This window comes from Drosophila elegans, unplaced genomic scaffold (genome assembly GCF_018152505.1).
Source record: "Drosophila elegans isolate 14027-0461.03 unplaced genomic scaffold, ASM1815250v1 contig_814, whole genome shotgun sequence".
In the NCBI taxonomy this organism is placed as follows: Eukaryota; Metazoa; Arthropoda; class Insecta; order Diptera; family Drosophilidae; genus Drosophila; species Drosophila elegans.
The window spans coordinates 10,634,250-10,641,711 of record NW_024546167.1 but is presented as its reverse complement, the minus strand read 5'-3'; positions in this window follow the sequence as shown (position 1 = coordinate 10,641,711).

The following is a 7,462-nucleotide window of genomic DNA, read 5'->3' as shown; positions in this document are numbered from 1 at the left end:
TCAAGGGGCACAGTTGACTGGCAATAGTTCCTCTGCTCACTGCCCACATATGGCGTCGATAAATTAAAATTTTCGTTTTTGCCATAGATGGCGGGGAGGGTTTTGTAGAGAGTTATGCCCCTGCATTTTGACAGCTAGCCGCCCCACCTGACAATTTATTGTATTATACGGCGATGGAGGGGGGCCAGAGAACCCCCCTTTTGACCTGGCCAGGCCATGGTTCAGACTCTGACTCTGGTCACCATCTCTGTCCCTCTGTGGGAGTCATAAAAAATATGCCATAAACCTCCCACACACACACACACACACACACACAGACACACACACATATTGGCGTTGGCATCAATAATTCTTTCATAAATGTCCATTTCGCCACATATAGTCGAGAATCGTTCTGGGTTGAAAGGGAAGAGGGCACCTGGAAATGGGGGTGTGGTACGGGCCATGGAAGCTTATATATAAGTGATGTTCACGTTCAGTGCTTTTGACAAGCCGAGGATGAAGATCTCTTTTGCCCTTGCCCTCCTCTGCAATACTCTCCTCCGATTCTTGTTTTATTTTGTTTCATACCACATCGCAGGTGAAAGCCACCGCCATCGCACTGGCCATTATAGTTCCCTCTAGCCGCGACCATTTATCATTGGAGGCAGATGCCCCCACCACCCACCTCCCACCGAAACCCACCAGAAACCCATTCGACCAGGCTGGACTTGTCACCCAAACTCGCGGAGAAAGAAAGGAAAACGGCACCAGGGAATGGGTGTGGATGTGGGTGGTGGAAATTTATTGGTTGGGGATTTTGTGAAAATATTTCTTCTACCGTTTGCAAATTTATTTTTCCTGCAAAATAATGGAGATGAAAAATCGCCAAAAGATACAAAAATATTACAAGGCAAAGGCAACAATAAAACCATAAAATAAAAAACCGACAACGAAGAGAAGGTCGTATAAAATATGACTGTCCTTTTGGATAGTTGGGGGGCAGCATGTGAATTGTTAAGGTAGCCAATTGGAAAAGAAAGCCCCGTGCCAGATATATGAATATATAGGTATGATGTACGTTTCGATGCGAGTGTTCACTGTACTTGGGGTCGTGTGATCCTACTTAGTCACCATCACCATCACCACCATCTTGGCGACCATTAAAATCGTCGACTTGTTGGACTATACTTCGCTCGTGATAAGTGTTGACTGCATATTTAAAATGCAGACATGCTGGCACTCTGCGAAAGCAGGTAAAATCGTAATTCACTGAAATTTACGATTGCAGCAGCAGCATGGCAGCCAGACAAATGAAAGAAAAAACAACAGAATGCTAAACACTTGGGCGAAAGATAGTCAAAACGAATATGGGATACAGGATTTTGTGCCATTGTACATAATACAGAATTACAATAGTAATTTAGGGTTCATTTTAAGCTACTTACTTTCAAGAAGACGAAAAATTATTTTAATAATAATGGGGCGAAAAAAGAGTATAAAAACTGACATTAAATTTTAAATTTTAGATTCCAACTTATGTAAACTATTTCATTTTTTTCCATTTTAAGAAAGAGTTATCACCTGTTTTAATCACCTTACTGTTTATATCTACAATCAAAGCAGTTGCAATAGTGCAGTGGCTTATACCCACAGCCCGCAAAGAGTATGAACAAAAGACACCCAAACCCAAAGTGCAGGCCACAACAATAATTTTCAAAACCAAATGACAGCCGACAAAACCATATATCATTGTGCATGGAGGCAACGCCACCGTCTTGTCTGACTCTGCCACCCACGATCTGAACTTTTGTCACTTCAGAGGCGTCGCTGGCTGCCTTAACCAGTGTCTGTCGTCACCTCAGACCGAATCCCGCTCAAAAATTTTAATTTCTCCAACAAAATAATGGAGCGGGAGAAATGGAGTCGCACGAGTTTAATAAATTGCCATCCAAGTGCTGCTTGAAATTGTCGCATGTGTCGAGGCATTGCAAGCAAATGGCGCGCACTAAATGCATGTATTTTTCCATTTCGGCGACGAAGACCTCACAGGCAACTATCAACGTCTGATGACATTTCCATAATTAGTCGAGCGTGTCTCTGTTGGTCTGACTTTGGCCGGGGCTCCCTTTGCTCATGTTGCATGTTGGATGTTTGGACGCTTGTCTTGATTTGATTTGATGCCAGGAGTGAGCTGCACTTTGGAATCAACATCGACTGGGGTCGACTGGGGTTTTGGTTCTGAGCAGTTGGGTGTGATGTGATGTGATGTGCGATCATGATGAAGGCCTTTCATATTTATTTATTATGCACACAATTTTGCAGACATCGTTGTGCATGTCCCTGTCACGTCGTCTCCTTCAGCCACCTCCATCTCTCATGTGCGAATTGACGCCGCATTTATGGTGTTGAAATATTAATGCCGAGAGTTGGTCATGTCACTTTGATTTATGAGCCCCTGGAACACTTTCCTATATACAACTCGCATGGGGGGTTGTACGGGTCTGCGCGTTTTAGTTTCGAGCATTGAGATGTTGCTGGTACAAGTCGCTGTGTCGCAAATGTGAAAAAGCAAGCGAAATTCAACAGACATTCAATGTGGTGAATTTTTAATCCACATTTTATATTTCGTATAAACTATATAATACAAGTAGTTATTTAAATATTGTACCCATCGTTTAATTTTTTGCCCATTGTTTTTAATCTTGAATCCGATTTAATTTACCAATCTATACAATAAAGCATTTACTTGATAGTAGTGAATACACTATATAAAGTTAAATGTTAGGAAAAACATTATAAATACAAAATGAGGAGAAAATAAATTAAATATTTTAAAATATTATCACATTATGGTAATTTCACTCAAAAATACGTTTTACTAATCCTCTTTTACACTGACTAAGCAGTAAGTACTTGCAAACCAGCCAAATCAGAACCAGCAATCGATGTTCACCAAGTTGATGGCTGACAACCGCTACACGAGGAGAACAAGGCGAAAACAGCTAACCGTTCTGGCCAGCAAACCAGAAGCCCAAATGCAGATACCAGAGGAGCAAACAGCAGCTACTTATTTGTTGGAGATGCTACTACCGGTGGAGATGCGGATCCCGGGGTTGAGGTCGCCAAGCCAACGGCAACTGCATTTTATCTTTTACTCCTCGGGTTCCTCTACTCCGCGAATAAGTGGAAAATGCGTGGACATTAAATATGCATGAGCGAGAACATTACATATAAATAAATTTAGCAAACTGTTTGTATGCAATGCGCTTGCAAATGCATTTTATCGATGATGATGGTAATGATGATGCCCCTTTTCGAAGGTGTTGAAGTTGCAGCCACGGTGCTCACGCAATGTCTGCGACCGGGACTTCGACTGCGACTTTGGGGACCGCCATGAAACCGATGCATTTGACAGGCCTCCTGGGAGCCCACGCACTGAAAACTAAATTTTCTTTAAAAAAAAAAACTACGAATTTTTCCTAAATGCTTAAAACCTTTGCCCCAATTGATTTTAAATCATTTGTTTACCTAAACAGAGGCTAAAAACCTTTCTTAACATAAGCAAAATATGTCCAAATTCAAAAATGGTTTTAAGAAATCTCTTCTAATTCCACCTTACTTGTGCTATTATTTCTTCTGAAGAATTCGCGTCTTTCTTTTTTTAATGTATAGATTTGTTTTTTAATACTTTAGTACGGCGTACAAAGCATTTTACTTACATTCGGAATCCCATTTTCCATTTATGGATTATTTTCACAGTGTAGGATGACTGTGGATCCACAAAGCACGAAATACTTTATATCTGGAGGTCTGACATCGATGGCCAATTGCCATCCCAGCAGAGCCCATTGTGGCGTTGGCCATTTTAAATATGAGCACAATGCTGCTGTTGTGCAATCTTGTCGGGAATTTTCGCTGGCAGCTTGACACTCCACGTACTCCGTCGCAGATCCTACTCCGGCCATCCCATATAGCCCCATTCCTGCCCCTCTCCTTGCCCCTGCCTCATCCTTTCTGTCAGCGGCTGCTGTCGTGTTGCATGTTAATTTCTGTCCGCGTTTTCCGCGAATATATGCCACGATTTTATAGCCACCACTTAGCACGCGCGAATGTCAAAATAAATTCAAATAATATTTTTTCGATCGTGCCGTATTTTTAAGCTATAATTGTCAGTCCATCAAATCGAATTATTCTCTAATTAATTTTGTGTTGTACTCTGAAGGCTTTAAATAATTTTTAAATGCGAATCATATACTTATACTTATTTTAGCAATGCAAATTTATAAAGTTTTCATTAAATGAAAACAATTACGAGCACATGGACCTTTTAAGGTTCCACAGCAGCGAAATTTGTATCCCCTAAAATAATTACTTTATGTAAGTTTGAGCTATAAAATTATAGTGCAAATATGCAAATAAGCTTAGAATCTCCGCCTTGTGGGATTTAAAAAGCCAAGCCCATATATTTACGGTTAAAGACTAGGTCAAAACAAGCGGAAGGCCATTGTCCATTATCGAGCGATAAATGTAGATTTTTTGCACGACCGACTATCATTGTTGATAAATAGTTGCAAAGGTGGTCGCACTTGTTAACGATCGTATGTCATCTACACCGATCACTGGCGGATATATGGCTCCATATGTGAGACATGTTATACGACAGACTCTCAACCTTTTAATAATGTGTCGCCACATATTCATATGTAGATAATTTCCTTACTGTCCGATACTCGACCGCGGCTGCTGCTGCTGCTGCTGTGGGCTATAAATTATGGGCTATATGGCAGCCTGACTGCTGTTGATTTTTATCAACGTCATCAGCTTAATTGCCTCACTGTGCGAAGTGGCCTGTTACGAGCCGAGTTCACTCGACTTGGCCTTTGCAAATTTATCTTTAAAATACCCACTACAACTATACGTTGGACAGAGAAAGAGAGATAGTGAGTGTGTTGTACCTGCAATTACTAATGAAATATGGCTGTCAGTAATTATTTGTTATAAATTTGCATAGAAATTGCAAATTGTGCACCGCACTCCTCCACCGAATCACAATTCTCTCGCCCAAGTTGGCGGCATTATTAATGACAATGTAAGCCCATGATAAATATCGTTGACACAGTCATTTTAAGCCATATACTTATGCACTTGTTTATACGCTCTGACATCGCATCTAGCCAAGCACATCTAGTTGAATGTTAATTCCCATATTCCGACCTGTGCGCCGGTCATAAAAGTCATGCCAATGACTTAGGGTTGGTCGCTTTATAAATTACTCTCAGTTGCTCTGAATATGGGCTACTGTCGTTACCTGCTAGAAAGCATAACATTGTTTAAAATCACCTAGTTTGTCGTAAAGCTTACATTTTTATAGCCTTTTGTAATAATTAATGTTATAATTTCAGCAAATGTGTGATGTTTAGTAAAGCATATTGTGCCATGAAAAATATTTGTAAATATTTTATTTTATTTGAGGGCTCTTTTAAAAATGAAATACATTTGAAAGCTTTTAATTACATCCAAAAATGTATGGTTGGGTTTGAATTATGGATATATTACATTTTCCAACTTATAACATTAAGGATAATTTTATTTTTCCCACAAGAGATTCAAAAACAATATAATAACTATCTTTTTGCTTTCATTAATATTTTTATTATGGTAATAATCTAAAACAAAATGAAAACAAATTTTATTTAAACATTTAATATTCCTCTTATATTATGTTGAAGTTGTTTATTTACATAACTTTTATTTAAAGTAAATATGTAAACTTCAATAACACAACAATGTTTAACGACTCGTCAACATTAAAGTAAAACTTATCGAGGTAAAACAAAACATCTAAAAATAATCAAATGTGCTAAAGCCAAATATGTTTGCATGAAAATGTTCATATATCTATATAAATATATACATGGGAAAATGAGCAGATGCGTTGGAAAATTACGCTTTTAATTAGGATAATCATGAACGAAAATCTGTGGCAACTAATGTGAGCAACAATTTACACTAAATGTGGACCATTTGTAAACAATTTGTTGTGGCTGCGGCTTGGGGATAGAATCGTTCACTAAATTATACATTTAATTATTTTCCATGATTTTTGTTGCTGGAGAAATTTATCGTACAAACCATTCCCGAAGGGACAATAGAAATAAATGTCTTGTTTGGCCAATTTTCATAATTGAAATTTTGTTTAATCGAGCCCAAGTTATAATACATTTGATTAGGATTTGCGTTTGTATATCAGCATAATTTGCATGCATTTGGCAACAGTAGAATGCGGAATGGGTGAAAACTTGTAATTTCGGCAACTGACACATGGATACCAAACAACAGCCATCCACTGACCATTTAGCCTTGGGTCGGCTAATCGTCTGGAGTAATTCCACAACAAAAACTCCAACTCAACATGCATAATTTAGGTAACAAATGATAACTCGAAGAAATGTGAAGCCATGCATAAATTTGCACACACTGCAACTGGAACTCTGGTACTGTGCAACTGTGGAAATGTGCAACTGCATACACAAGACAGGTAGACATCAAGCAGACAGACTCCAGGCCAAGACAGAGGATTTGCTGGCGAAACTGCTTTTGATTTATTACACAAAGCGGACGACCGAAGGTGCAGGAGGTTGAAGCAGGAGCAGCCTTTCCTGGCAGCCGAAGCCAACTCAACTCATCAGCAGCTGCAGTCAGCTTTGTCTCTGTCTCATAATTTATAAACAAATGCGAATCGGCCGAGTTGGGATGGGAAGGTGAGCCGGCAAAGGAAGGACGACTGAATGTACGCCACAAGGGAATAAATGTCGTCCATTTGGGTGGCTGAGGGGGCCATCGGGCGGAACTGGGAGCCTCGCAGGTTATGAATGTACGTAGTTATGCCCTCGATGGCTGGCAGCCTGAATTGATGAGATCATAACGTGTGCTATGATGCCATATATAATTCCTAGCTTTCGCCATTCAACTGACAAAACTGGAATTGAAAAAGTCAAAGCATTAACATGTGTATGGCTTGCAAATTATAGATTATGATTTACAAGACCACTTGGGGAAATAAGTACCAATAAAATGTCAATTTTTTGACTGATTAAAAATATAAATTCTTAAGCGTTGAAGTTCTCTTTTTCCTTTAAATATATTTGAATTGTAAGATATGGAAAATCTCTTAAAAATCTCTCAAAAATATTACCTAAAATAATTTCAATTTTTTTTGTATTTTAGATAATACAATTTTATTTTAAAAACACTTTTGATTAAAACACCGTTATAACATTAGCTATTTACTTTAAAAACAAAACAAGACTTAGAACGGATATTGTCGAATATTATAATAAAAATGTTTCCATTTCCCCGATGAAAATAGCTGGGAGAAACAAACCAATCTCACAAACTAAATTCTATTGCCAAATTAAATACAAAATTGCAACTGAGTTTGTCAGAGCTCTGTTTTCCAATATTTATTCTATTTTCTTTT